Consider the following 14,343-nt stretch of genomic DNA (forward strand, 5'->3'; position numbering starts at 1 on the left):
AGATACAAGGGGGCGGAGGAGGTCTTCCATACAATTTAATGCTTTATTCGATAACCGATTATGCAAATGAATCCAAATTTCACATATGATGGTATAAGGCTACGACCAAGTTTCTACGATGTTTTGAGACCCATCTGTTTTTCCACTGCACAGTGGTCCAAAAAGGCTGAAAGTGGAACTTTTTTCGTAGCATCTCTGTCTTTTATCTTATCTCTTAAGTGTCTTCAGAACATGTACTTTTTCTAACATGCTTCATAACTTGAAAGCATCAAAAGTTAGTCAAAGTCCACTATAAAATAATTGAAAATTCTAACTTCTTTATTTCAATAGATAGAGCTTTACTTTATACTAGAAAGTTGTAAAATACGTGAAAATATGAAACTTTGTTGAATACATCAAAACTTTATCTCTTTTCATAGCAGAGTTATAAAGGTTTTACTTTGAAAGTTATTAAAAATTTGATTTTTAAACCTAACTATAGTTAGATGAGGATTTACATGAATAAGATGTCCTGAACATTTGTTGGGGCATTCAAATCACACGTTTTGCACAAAATTTCAACATTCTGCGACATTTCCTAGCCAACTTATTGCAACTTTGAGTTTAATTTTTACTCAACTTCACGAGCGCTTATTGCAAAAACGTGCTAGTGAATTTTTAAAACTAATAAACCACATTGAAGTTTTGAACTAAGTGCAACAAATTGATGTTGTTGTCATTAGTCTCCACGCGCTTATATTTGATCACAATAAGCATATATTTGATGTGTTTTACGTGTGTCCATACAAAAAAATGGAAAAACTGATTTCCAGGCTACGGAGATGCTACACAAATCGAAGGCAGAAGCGCAGCTGAAAATAATTTTTGCATGAAAACACGTAAAACACATCAAATATATGCTTATTGTGTTCAAATACAAGCGAGACAAATGACAACAACACCAATTTGTTGCACTTAGTTTAAGCTTCAATGTGGTTTATTAGTTTTAAAAATTCTCTAGCACGTTTTTGCAATAAGCGCTCGTGAAGTTGAGTTAAAATAAAATTGAAAGTTGCATTAAGTTGGATAGGATACGTCGTAGAATGTTGGAATTTTGTGCAAAACGTGTGATTTAAATGCCCCAACAAATGTTCAGAACATCTTATTCATGTAAATCCTAATCTAACTATAGTTAGGTTTAAAAAACTAACTTTTAAACAACTTGCAAAATGAAACCTTTATAACTCTGCTCTGAAAAGAGATAGAGTTTTGATGTAAGTATTCAACAAGTTTTATATGTTCACGTGTTCTACAACTTTCTAGTATAAAGTAAAGTTCTATCTATTGAAATAAAAAAGTTAGTATTTTCAATTTTTTTTATAGTGAACTTGTCTAACTTTTGATGCTTTCAAGTTGTACGTGAAAATCAGCACCTTGGTCTATCGGATGCAGAGAAGGTACTAGAAATGATTCTATTGTTATTAAAAAAAACCCTTTTCACCTTCAAAAAAAAAAAAAGAGTTCCGCACAAATTTTTGTATTACTTGAGAACTTATCCAACAATTGGAACCAAAATTGAAAAGAAAAGTATTCGAGTGTGTTTCGAAAAATGTTTCTATTATTTTAAAAGAGCCACTCTATTCAGTACAGAGCCGGAAATGGGGGAGGTCTAGTCGCAAAGTTTTTAAAAATTTTCAAGCGATAGAAACCATTTTTTACAAGAGAGGTTTTTTTTTATTCAAGATTTCTCCTTCTTTCAGAGGAGAAAGGGGAAAAAAGCTCTCATTGCACACTGGTACAGAACATCAATCTAGCGGAACTAAATTAATAGCGTCCAGGGATGAAAAGATAGACTTTTGATGTCTTCGACAACATTGCTAATATTACAAGGCACATACTTTGAAATAAAATATAGAGTCGAGGGGTCTACCGACAGCAAGATAAAAATGCTAACTTTTTTTAAGCATTTTAGAGCGTTGGTTTCTTCTATCAAATTTTTTATGTTAACAAAATACATAACTTTGCTGAACAAGTCAAAGTGCTACAATTTCATTCTAAGAAGGTACAATGAAATTTAAAAAAAACCTTGAAAACCAGTTTTTTAAATCTGAAACGTTTTAGGTAAGAAAAAACAATGTGTTCGAAACAAAGATGAAAAAAGTTAAAATCTACTGTTTCTTTTCCGAAAATCGACTTTTTGAATTTTGTTTAGGATACCATGGAGCATGGGGAAGTTGAAGAGCATTTGAGAATTGGCTTATAAAATTATTCACAACTCACTCCAAAGCACACATTGTTTATGTTAATTTTTGTTTGTTTATTTTATTTAACGACCATTTAACAACTTAGGTCATTCTGGTCGGTTGTTTATGTTAATGTTTGATAGTTTACACTAGGATGGTCTTGAAAAAAAAACATCAGTTAAGCATTTCAAGCAGCAAGTTTATCACTTTAAGATTCCAATGCTTACAACATTAATTAAATTGACTAAAATTACTGTCTAAATAACCGACAAAATATAAAAAAAATATATATACACTGTATCAAAAAATTGTCCGTACAGCACGTACCTTGACATCCAAACAATCAAAAAGTGCACTTTTTCAGTCAATAAAAATACTATAATGACATCATTCGCTGCAGAAACTAGTCCTTTTTGTAGATCAGTATTAGAAATGTTTATAAATTAAACCTTAAAAATAATCCAATTCATTTTGTTTAGAAAGTCCCAAAAACGACGTCAAAAATTTGTCCGTACACTGAGGCCTTTGTCAAATATTAGTCAAAAAACAGTTATGTGTCAGTCTGTTAAACGCAGAAACGTGAGTTGAATCTCAGCAAAGACAATTTCCAGTGGTCTGAGCGATAAATACGGTAAAATGAACTTTATCTAGCATAAATCAGTAGATTTTAACAATTTGAGGATTAAATTAACAGGAAAATGTCTGCTCCTAACAAAAAAAAATACCCATAGACATCCGGAAACTGATTGTTGACCTGAAGAATGACGGTAAAAGCTTGTCCAAAATTTATTTATTTACTTGTCTTCGAATTACGCATAGAATAGTAAAATGGCCATGATCGTCGGTTCAGTATGTCCTTCAGAACTTTAAGAGGACTAACTCCCTGGAGACTAATTGTATAAGCTGATGGTTGGTTTGATCGTATTTTCGGGTCAGAACCAAACAATCATATTTATATTTCTGTAGACGCGTTATATGACTGATAAATCTATTTATTTTTCCGTGAATGAATGTCAAGTTTCCCCACCCCACACCATTGCATGGCCACTACCGTGCTTAACTATCGGTCGCTAATTATTCGGATCCAATTTAGTATTTGGATTACGCCATACTCTTACATGTACGTCAGACCCAAAAATATTAAATTATCTTTCGTCAGTGAATGTGACGTTCTGCCAGAACTCTTCCGGTTCCAGGACATACTTTTGAACGTATTCCAGCCGCTTTTTCTTATTTTTAGCAGATATAAACGGCTTCTTAAGAGCAACACGACCTCGGTATTTTTTCTCATTAAGTATGTTTCGTACCGTTTGAGGATTAACCTGTTTGTTTTCAAAATTCTTCAGGCTGTCAGCTAGTTTTGGAGCACTGGTTTTAGGATTCTGACGATTTCCCTGACAATGATGCGATAGTGACGATCCGTAAGCTTCAGTTTGCGGCCTCTTCCTGGAGTAGTCTCCAGGGAGTTAAAAGAAGACTAAAGTTCTGAAGGACATACTGAACCGACAATCGTGGCCGTTTTACTATACCTGCAATTTCGGACAAGCTTTTACCGTCATTCTTCAGGTCAGCAATCAGTTTCCGGATGTCAACGGGTATTTTTTTTGTGAGGAGCAGACTTTTCATGTTAATCTTTGTGGATATAATTAACAGGAAAATGTCTGCTTCTCACAAAAAAATACCCGTTGGCATCCGGAAACACGAAAATCTACTGATTTATGCTAGATAAAGTTCATTTTACCGTATTTATCGCTCAGACCACTGGCAATTGTCTTTGCTGAGATTTAACTCATGTTTCTGCGTTTGACAGACTGACATATAACTGTTTACTTGACTAATATTTGACAAAGGCCTCAGTGTACGGACAATTTTTTGACGTCGTTTTTGGGACTTTCTAAACAAAATGAATTAAATTATTTTTAAGGTTTAATTCATAAACATTTCTAATACTGATCTACAAAAAGGACTAATTTCTGCAGCGAATGATGTAATTATAGTATTTTTATTGACTGAAAAAGTGCACTTTTTGATTGTTTGGATGTCAAGGTACGTGCTGTACGGACAATTTTTTGATACAGTGTATATAAAAGAACACTAAAATAGCAGAAAATAAATGAATTAAAATTTCCAAAAAATACTTAAATCACAAAAAAGATAAACATGACAAAATTATAGTTTTAACCTCATTACCTCGTTTTTCAGTGTTTTTTTCCATTTTTGTTTTTTTTTTTTAGTTTCTGTCTTTTCGGCTAGTTTTGTAATTTTTGTCTTTTTCTCATTCGTGTCTTTTTTATCATTTTTTTTAATTTTTTTTTCTTGCATTTTAATTTATTTTTTGTTGTTTTTTCATGTTTGTCATTTCGGTAATTTTTTGTATTTTTTTTGTAGATTTTGTCGGATATATCATTTTTGTCAGTTTTGACTTTTTTTGTCATTTTTGACACGTTTTTTTCCATTTTTTTTATTCTCCGCATTCTTGTCATTTGTATTCCAATTTCTTTTGAAATTGGTGACATCATTGATAGTTATTATAACAATGTTTAAAAAAACTTTTGTTTAATTTTTTGCGGGCAACGAAATCTTATAGTCATAATGATTTCTACTTAGAACGCATCTTTCCTTCAATTTATACATTTTTTTATTTTTCGAACCACCATAGAAAAAATATAAGGGACTACCTAATGAAAACTCAAGTACAGATGCCTTATTAACAGGAAAATTATTTATAAATGTGGTAATGAGGACAATAATTATTCTTAGTCGCCGTTCTGAAAAGTCGACCAATTTTTTTTTAATGTTACACTTCACCCACAAATAAGACTTTACTCCAATAATGAACTTCCTTGGAGATGAAACTATCGGCATCAGATTCTTGACCGGACCGGCACTAACAAGCTTTCTTATAACTTATAACTTATATTCTATTTAAAAATGGAGCCGTTTTATTTGCAACACCATAAAGTATAAACGGACGGTCGGGATGAAGTGAAATTTGGTATCCGAGGGTTTTTTTTGAGATGGTTTATAAAATAGTTTAAAAAATCTCACTTTTTATGGAAGAGGATTTCCATACATACTCAGCTTGAAATTTAAAAATTTTCTAACAATTTTTGAAATTAATGGTATAAGGAAATTTACCGGGTTAACTAGTACCTTATAACAATAAATTTTCGTTTGCTAACCAACTCAGATGGTGCACTGTGTTAGATATCGAACTGGCAAGCCGAGATAAGATGTTGCAGTGAGTTCGATTCTCATTGTTTTTTTTTTTTGATGAATTATCCCATAGCATGAAAACACATAAAATATTTTTCTTGTTTCGCTTGAAAGAAGTGGTTATGCATAATTTTGCTTGGGAGCTCGAGTCTTTATACCATTTGTGCTTTTAACATCATATCATCTTTGGCACAGTACACTTTTCAGCACATTTTCGGCACAGAGATGTGCTAAATTGGCGTTGGATTTTTGCAACCTCTTATATGGTTGTAGTACGTTCAATGTTTACAAATCTTTTTTTTTTTTTTTGTAAATAAGGCTCTGTTAAGAATGTTTAGAATACGACTATTAATGATAAATGAAGCATCATTCAAGAATACCGAATATCGTCTCTAGAACAAGACAAGCTGAGATGACAATTTCCATGCATGTTTGAAAGCTGTCACAGATTGATTTTGCTTTGCAGAATTCCCAGACATATGACGCCAAATATGATCTTGAAAGCCGATTGAGTACGCTACTTTTAAATAGAGGCCATCCCCATCTAAGGGAATGGGAAAACGTGCAGTGCAACTTTGTTTTACTTCCACGAGGTTGTCCGTGACTAACATCGTCGTAGGAATTCTGAGTTAATGTTTAAAGAAAAATAACTTTATGTTATGAAATTTTATTTAAAAAATGCAAGAAATTGGATTGAAATGAATATCTGATTTACTGTTCACATAATCAAAACTGTTTAAGATTACATCGTGTGGTGGCTTGGTTACATCTTATTACATCATATTTTAAAATCTCAAAGATGTCAAAGGAAATAGGCCCTCTCATTTCGGTTTGTTAACCAAAATTTAACCTACAGTTTAATTATACCAGTTAGTGACTAATAAGCGCAAGCCGGTAATAATCATAAACACCGCTCTATGTATTCACTCACTGGCGTCGTCACAGCTGCCGTTCATCTTTCGAACAAGTCTGTTGGTGGTGCGGGTAGCCTCTTGCAGCCTGGTTTCTGGAGAAGGTCGTGGCATAGCAAGAAGGCTTCCCCAGACGGCAACGACGACGACGACATCGAAGGCCGAGAAGAGGATGTTGGTATGTTGAGAGAAGCGAAAAGAAAAAAAAACTATCTGTACCAACAACATAGCTATCGGTACGACTTAATGGAGGAAACTGGTCTTATTAAAAATAGACGGATGTGAACCAGTCTATATCGTTAAAGTTGACTGACTCGGTGAACTTATTTTTGCAGTGCACTGCAGGGTGAAAACAAATGAAATTTTGTGAAAACGCCAATTATAATGATTTTTTGCAGTTGAAATTTCACTAAAATCATCATTTTTTTTTGTTATATCACTTTTGGAAAATTCTGATAGTTATGGTTTAGATTTAGATCATAACATAACATAACATCATAACAAACTTTCAGTATTCACCAAAAATAGCTTCTAGACTAGACTTAAATAATAAGAATGGCATAACAGCAGTGTCGGGCACAGATTTCAACATCAATAACATCGTGAAGATAGATCCTTGGAGCCTTGTCTTGAACTTTTTTACTTCTCCGAAAGAAAGCCTAACGGGTTTAAAAACGTTTTGTAACGGTCGCCATGTATAAAAAAATTAAAACAAAACTCTTAAATGTTTAAATTTGAATTTTTGACAAAAGCTCGTGGTACCTAGTCTCTGGAAACCTACAATTAAATAAAAACACAATTTTTTATTCCATCAACCAGAAAGGAAACGGCAGAGAAAAGCATCACTTCGGTCACAGTTTGTTGCTGCTGCTGCTGCTGAAGCTAGTCGGGATGCAATTATTCACCGCCTGATGGCTCATTCGTGATCTGGCAGCAGCGAGCAAAAGGGAAGTCCGAAGCGTATCCGCGCTCAGCATTATTTACATTTAAATTGGGCAAACGGAAGGAGGGAACAACAATAAAATGCCGAAAAATAACAGAAATACTTCGATGATAAAAATTCGTAACGATAAAAATCACTTTCGAAAGTGTGGATGACATCCGTACAAGGCATCAGCAGGTGGCACCGTTGATGATTTTATTTTTTTCTGAATTTCCTAAAGGTTATCGAGATTTTGAAACAAAGAAATTCATTATAAGTAAAACACGTGAAAAAATGTCGGTGAAACCATAGTTGCCCTTCTCGTCTGGTTCCATGCTGTACGCTAATATTAATTGAAGGTAGTTTTCTTACTTTATCAAAAGTTGTCGCGTGCACTGCACAAATGTAACATAACATACATACCTACCTACTCCAAATACATGTATAATTAATTCCAAGGTCAGTGGGTATGAAAATAACGGGCTTGGAAAAGTAGTGATTAAAAGTTTAATCGAGCAACAAGTACCCAAGAAGCCTCGTCCAGCCAGAGTTATACTTGATTTACAAGAATAAGAAGGCTAATGGAAACTGCGGAGGCGAGGTTTATGGAGACTAATTAGACCTGTCCATAACGGGCGACGAACGGACGCCTGCAAATCGAGCGTGAATTAATGGGAAGGTAATCATCGATCAACAATGTTGATGTGGTCTTTTAATGCTGTAAAATTTTACGAAAATTGATCTCTCGACTTTCTGACAACTTTTTGTTTGTTCGCTATCTTAAAACTCACTTGCCAGATTATCCAAAAATAAGGCACATGTGAACATCACGTGAAAACCTAACTTCACAAACGGTTTTATCCATTTTCATCGATCTTATTAAGAGTTGTACCCTAAGGACTCTATTTCCCGAAAACAATTGCCCAGAATGAAGAAACCTCATAATTTCAATCATCAGAAAGAACTATTTCTCAGAATAGCATAAATCTGTTTTTTCTACTGTTTAATCCAATAATTTTTTTTAAATTTCGTATGAGTCAAATTTTAAATTAAAGATAATATTTTTACATGAAACACCTTTTTGAAGGTTTCCAACTAAAAATTTGGTAAATGGTGCATTCTGGGGATTTTTTTTTCTAGGAATTGATTCATTCCGTGGTTTGGTTTTTTGGGTATTAAAGCTTAGTTCTTTTAGAAATGGGACAGTTACGAATGCCTGTATCTAAAAAACCATTCGTTTGAACGAAATACTTTCTATGAAGAAAAAGAAGGTAATGTTATGATCTTTTATGAAAAAATTTGAAAAAAAATATTTACCGTTTTTTGTTTAAGAAATTTCTACTTTATTCGTGGTATCTCCCATTGGCCGGCGCACACTTTTTTCAGTCATGGTATTGATCAGTTTCTCCAACTTATACTTCGTAAAATCTATATTTTAGGTGGCTTCACCCTCCTTCTTCAATTTCTGATACTTTTTGGTCCAATACTTCTCTGGAAACTGGAAACTGGAAGCATTTTAGTGGATACAGTTGTTTTGAAATGAACAAATTTGATTATTTTTTACCACATTTTTGAACGTTTTTTTTCGGTACCGGTTTTACAGCTTAAGAGCTTTGGAACTATCAAAAAATGGATGTTTGAAGTTGGATTTCAATGAGTCATCACTAGGCAACACTATCAGCTTATCGGAGAAAATTGTTTTGGACATTTCAGCGATCTACCCTTAGTTTTTCGTTTATTAAAAATTAAAAATGCTGGTATGAGACTTGACTTCCTTGATGATCCTTAACCGTTGTTGCCGATCATGTGCTTCACTCCAATGCTTGATTTGAACTTTGTGAACATTATTGACAGTGTTTGCATACTTATCCACCACAAAAAGTCAGTAATTCTTTGAATAATCAACGGTTTTGTCAGCTATCAATTTGATAATGACATATTTTAAAGGAAACTGTGCAAAATTATTTTTTTCTTTTTCTCTTGCATCGTACATATCTCAAAAACGCGTAAATTTTAAATTTTGAAAAAAATAGGTCGAATAGTACTTTTTACAGGCAACAAAATGCTGTCAAAATTTTTAATATCCAATAACTAGTTAACGAGCTATTATCAAATGAAAGTGTCCCATTTCTAAAAGAACTAAGCTTTAGTCATCCTTAGAAAAATCATTTTGGGGAAAATCATTCTAGGCCAAAGTTTTCGGGCCTGTATCCCGTTTACAATCGTACCGCAATCAAAGTGTTGCAATTTTTTCGAGCACAGTCCTTAGTTTAAAATTCCAAATTTCTTTTTAACCCATTAGGTTTGTGATTTTAATTTCAACGTGAACACCAAGTTTAACCCAATACTGGGATCAGCTATGGAATGCTAAAAAAAACTTCACTAAGTTTCCAAAAAGCTGAAGCTATACGTTGCCTATAAGGATATATTTTTTTGAATTGTTTTGAGATCATCGACACAAAAAATGTAAAAAGATGGTGTAAAGGTAAAACTGTTTCAGTCACTCAGCGACGAGATAGAAAACAATATTTCTAGATTTTTTGTGTCCATTTGTTAAAAAATAAAAAACAAAGCTATTTTATCTTAGAAAAATATTTAAAAACAAAAACACATTTTCCAGGATAAAGATAGAATATGTTCAAAACAGTTTCGAAAAAATTAAAAGACACATTTTTGTAGAACTAATTTCGAAAATTATTGCAACTGGAACTAGATACATATGTATATGATTAATTTAAAACTCGCATGAAACTCCCACAAAATGGGTATTGGGTGAAATGGCTGAACAAGTAGAAGGCGAATTTCGCTTTCTGACGCCATCTTGAAATCCAAGATGGCGGCTTCCACTTAAGTTTAAAATGCTGTTAACCACTGAAAATCCCGTGAAACCCCCTACAATATGAGTAGTGGGTAAAGGGCTACACTAAAAGAAGTCAAAAATTCGCTATTTGACGCCATCTTGAAACCCAAGATTATGGTTTCTGCTTGAGTTTAAAACGCTGTTTAACACTAAAAAGCGCATAAAACTGCTACATAGGTATTGGATTAAAGGGCTAAACTAAGAACAAGACGAATATCGCTACCTGAAGCCATCTTGTAATCTAAGATGACGGCTTCCACTTAACTTTAATATACAGTAAATAACTTAAAATCACATGAAAGTCCCACAGTATTGGTATTGGGTGAAACGGCTGAACAAAAAGAACCCTAATTTCGCTTTCTGATGCCATCTTGAAATCCGAGATGGCAGATTCGCTTAGCTCTAAAATGCTGTTAATCACTGAAGATCGCATGAAATCCTCACAATATTGGTATCAGATAAAAGGGCTAAATTAGAAGAAGTCGAATTTCGCTCTTCGACGCCATCATGAAATCCAAGATGTCGGCTCTCGATAAGCTCTAAAATGCTGTAAACGACTAAAAATCTCATGAAACCCTCACAATATGAGTATTGGGTGAAAGTAGAAGTCGAATTTCGCTGATCTTTATCTTTGGAATGCTGGAATGGTTGAAAATTTTATTAAAATATTTCAGTGATTCACAACATCTTCAAATTAAGCGGAAGCCGTGGTTTTTGATTTCAAGAAGGCGTCAGAAAGCACAATTCGACTTCTGCTCGTTTTGCCTTTCACCCAATACTCAGCTTGTGGGGGTTCATGCGATTTTTATTCGTTTACAGCATTTCAAGTTCAGCGGAAGTCGCCATGTTGGATTTCAAGATGGTGCCAGATAGTGAAATTTGACTTCTTCTAGTTTAACGCTTTGATACCTTTATTATTGTGCAATAGCATATTAATGGTAGGAAGTCACCCTTAGCACGGGGTTCGAGACACTGACTCATTCGGCCAAACTCTGGCACCCTGCTGAGAACGGAGACGCTGACGCATGTGTAACGAACGAGCCTGAAAGCAACTAGTGTGCGTGACGCATCACTCAGTAGTTTCCGTCTATTTACAACATGCTAATCGAACCGGTACCACACAATCATAAATGCTCTCTCAAATCATCTAGCGCCATTGTGCGTGTGCGTGCGTGTATATAGTCGATTATATAATCAGGCACTGCACAATTATGTGGGTTTCAAGTGATTATAATAATATACAGGTTCGAAAGGAAAAGCCGAAGCCGCCATCTTGGATTTCAAGATAGCGTCAGAAAACCAAATTGACTTCTTCACCCAATACCCATATTGTGGGGCTTTCATGTGCTTTTCAGTGATATACACTAAAGAGCATAATTATCTTAGGCGGAAGCCTAGAATTCGACTTCTTTTTGTTCAACGCTTTCATTCAATACCCGTATTAAGCTTTCACCAGTTATATGTGGTTATATACATGTTTGAAAAGAAAATATTTCAAGATGGTGTCAGATAGCGAAATTCGACTTTTTCTCGTTGATCCTTTTCAACTAATATTCATATTCCGGAGGTTTCATGCGATTTTCATCATTTTCAAGTTGAGCCATCTTGGATTTCAAGATGGTGTCAGACAACGGAATTCAACTTCTACTCGTTGAGCCCTTTCACCCAATACCCATGTTGTGGATGTTTCATAATATCTTCAGTCATTGAAAGCTTTGAAAAGAAAAGCGGAAACCGCCATCTTGGATTAATTGGCTTTAAGCAACAATTTTTTACTCCTACTAGTTGGGCCCCTCCACTCAATACTCATATTGTAGAGATATTCGTATCACTTCCTGGAATTTGAAGTATTTCCAAGATTTTACTATTTTTTTTATTAAACACAAAAATACAGACACTTATCGTGCGCAATGAAAAATAACTAGCAAAAACCAAAACAAATTCGAGTTTGACAGATCTATCGCTGGATTTTCAGCAATTCAAAAAAAAGTGCTGGAAGAATCAGCAAGACAGAGAATGTTTGCTGGTTTCCAGCAAAAATTTGGACTGCTGGACGTTTCCAGCATTTTTTTGTTGTTGCTGGAAATCGAGGCAAAAATTTACTGTGAAGACTAGTGCAAACAAAAACTTGATTGATTACGATTCAATATAAAATGCCACAGTGTCATAGATGACCATTAGAGTGCCCCAAGTGACCCAACATTTGAAAAAGTTATGCGCTGCAGGCTTAAATTGATCCTGGGACTAGTACAAGGTATCATGCCAAATTTGGGCCAGTTCGGATCACTTTTAGGGGTCGCTCAACGAGCATAAAGTTTGTATGGGATTTTGGGACATTTTGTTAGGGAGGAACATGAAAATCCAGTTTTTCATGAATAGGTTTGGTCATCTCCAGCAGTTTTTTTTTGAAAACGGTTTTTCTTAAAACCTAAACTATGACAAATATTTCATCCGAAGACTGCATTTCGATTCAAATTAATGAAGACATAAAAGTTATAAAGCTTCAAAAAATAGTTATCTTTTTAAGGGTGATATGCAGCTTATGCATATTACGAGGATCTCTCGGGTTGAATTTTCTACATGATTTTTTTTTTATTTTACGGGTGAAGGTGACCTAGAATCGAACTCATGACATCCATTGATCGGACATTTTTTTCAGAAACTCTACTTGTGTAGATGCTTGTAGCATCAATCAATGCTAATGTGCTTTGTCCTAATGCCACTGTAGTGCTTTCATAGTGCTAAAAAGCATTAAGGCAAGCTTAAGTAATGCAAATTTACTGCTAAGAAAATATAGCATTTGTCATTTTGATTTAGAGCTTCCTATGTTGCATTTCAAAAGCATTGTGCAAAGCTGATCAAATGCAAGCTGCATTATAAAAAAGTGGTATAATTTTAATATGATAGCACTCGAAGGGCTGTTATAATGCAAAATTGGGCTTGATGTGCTGATATAGTGTAATTTAGCACTTGAAGGCTGGTATAAAGCTATAAAAATGCAAAGCTTTAGTGCTTATGGTTACTTGGGTTGATTGGTAGGCAATGTCGTCAGTGAAAATTTGTTCAGAGTGCCAAGTCTGTTTGTCTGTGGTGTGTCCTGTTCTGACATCTTAATCGAGAACTGTCACCTAATTTTATTACAATTTTAAAATCAAGCACTGCGTGCTTTTATAAAACATGCAAAAAAGTTTGAAACAAACTTCTTAGTTTATGTTTTATTAGAGTTTTAATAGAGCGTTCAGAACTGTTTTTAATCAACTTTTACGTTGCAATGGATGTAGGTATGGGACAAATTTCATCATCGAATTTTGAAACCGACAATAGCTGTTTAAAATTTGAACTCAATTGAATTTTATTTAGGTGTGCCTCAGTTTCGAATTTCGATTGTTTCTACCTTCAAGAGATACCTGAGGGGGACCAAGGAAATAACATAAAAATGCAAAAACGTCGAGATCTGTTTTTATCGACTTTCTAGAACTGTTCTCGATTGTTATGAAATGTTTAGAGTTGCCTTATAAAGTAAATCATAAATCGTTGCAAACGCCATGTTGAATCTCTTCAATATTTATAGAACAAACGAAATTTTTCACAAGAGTGGTTTAAAAAATCATTTTTAATTACAAATTACACCGAGTTGAAAACAAAACGAAAAAATGATTTAAAATAACAAAAATGACAAATGGACAAAATTTACAAAAAAATCATCAAATGAAAAAATTACAAAAATGACAAAAAGAATACATATTTGTTAATTTTTCTCATTTGATTTATTTAGCCTTTTTTGTAATTTTTATCATTTTCAATTTTTGTCATATTTGACATTTTTGTCATTTTTGCATTTTTTAAATTTTTGTCATTTTTTATCATTTCGAATCTTTTTTCTTTTGTCATTTTAACATTCTGGTAGTTTGTGTACAGAACAATATTCAGTTACATATTTAAAAACCCTATAGTTAAGTTTAAATTAAACAATAGAAAAGGCGAATCTTTATCAGGCAAGTCTCTTTATTAAAAAAAAAATTAAAAAAAATCCAACGAGAACTAGGAAATAAGAAATAATGAAGAATATTTGAAAAGCAGAGAACATGCATGATTTAATTTCTTAACATCTACGTCATATACACGGTAATCGGAAAACTTTCGGTAAATTATTTTACCGATCAATTACATACATATTTACCGAACTTGTTGTTGTTCGATAAGAATATTCAG

The 14,343-nt window shown here is 33.7% G+C and overlaps 1 protein-coding gene across 1 annotated transcript in view; it reads left to right on the top strand.

Annotated features, from left to right (window-relative positions):
• LOC129746918 (clavesin-2-like) overlaps positions 1 to 14,343 on the top strand; it is a 77,845-nt gene that overhangs the window by 62,002 nt on the left and 1,500 nt on the right. The gene's annotated exons all lie outside the window — the stretch shown is intronic.

The sequence above is a fragment of the Uranotaenia lowii genome, chromosome 2, assembly GCF_029784155.1.
Source record: "Uranotaenia lowii strain MFRU-FL chromosome 2, ASM2978415v1, whole genome shotgun sequence".
Classification (NCBI taxonomy): Eukaryota; Metazoa; Arthropoda; class Insecta; order Diptera; family Culicidae; genus Uranotaenia; species Uranotaenia lowii.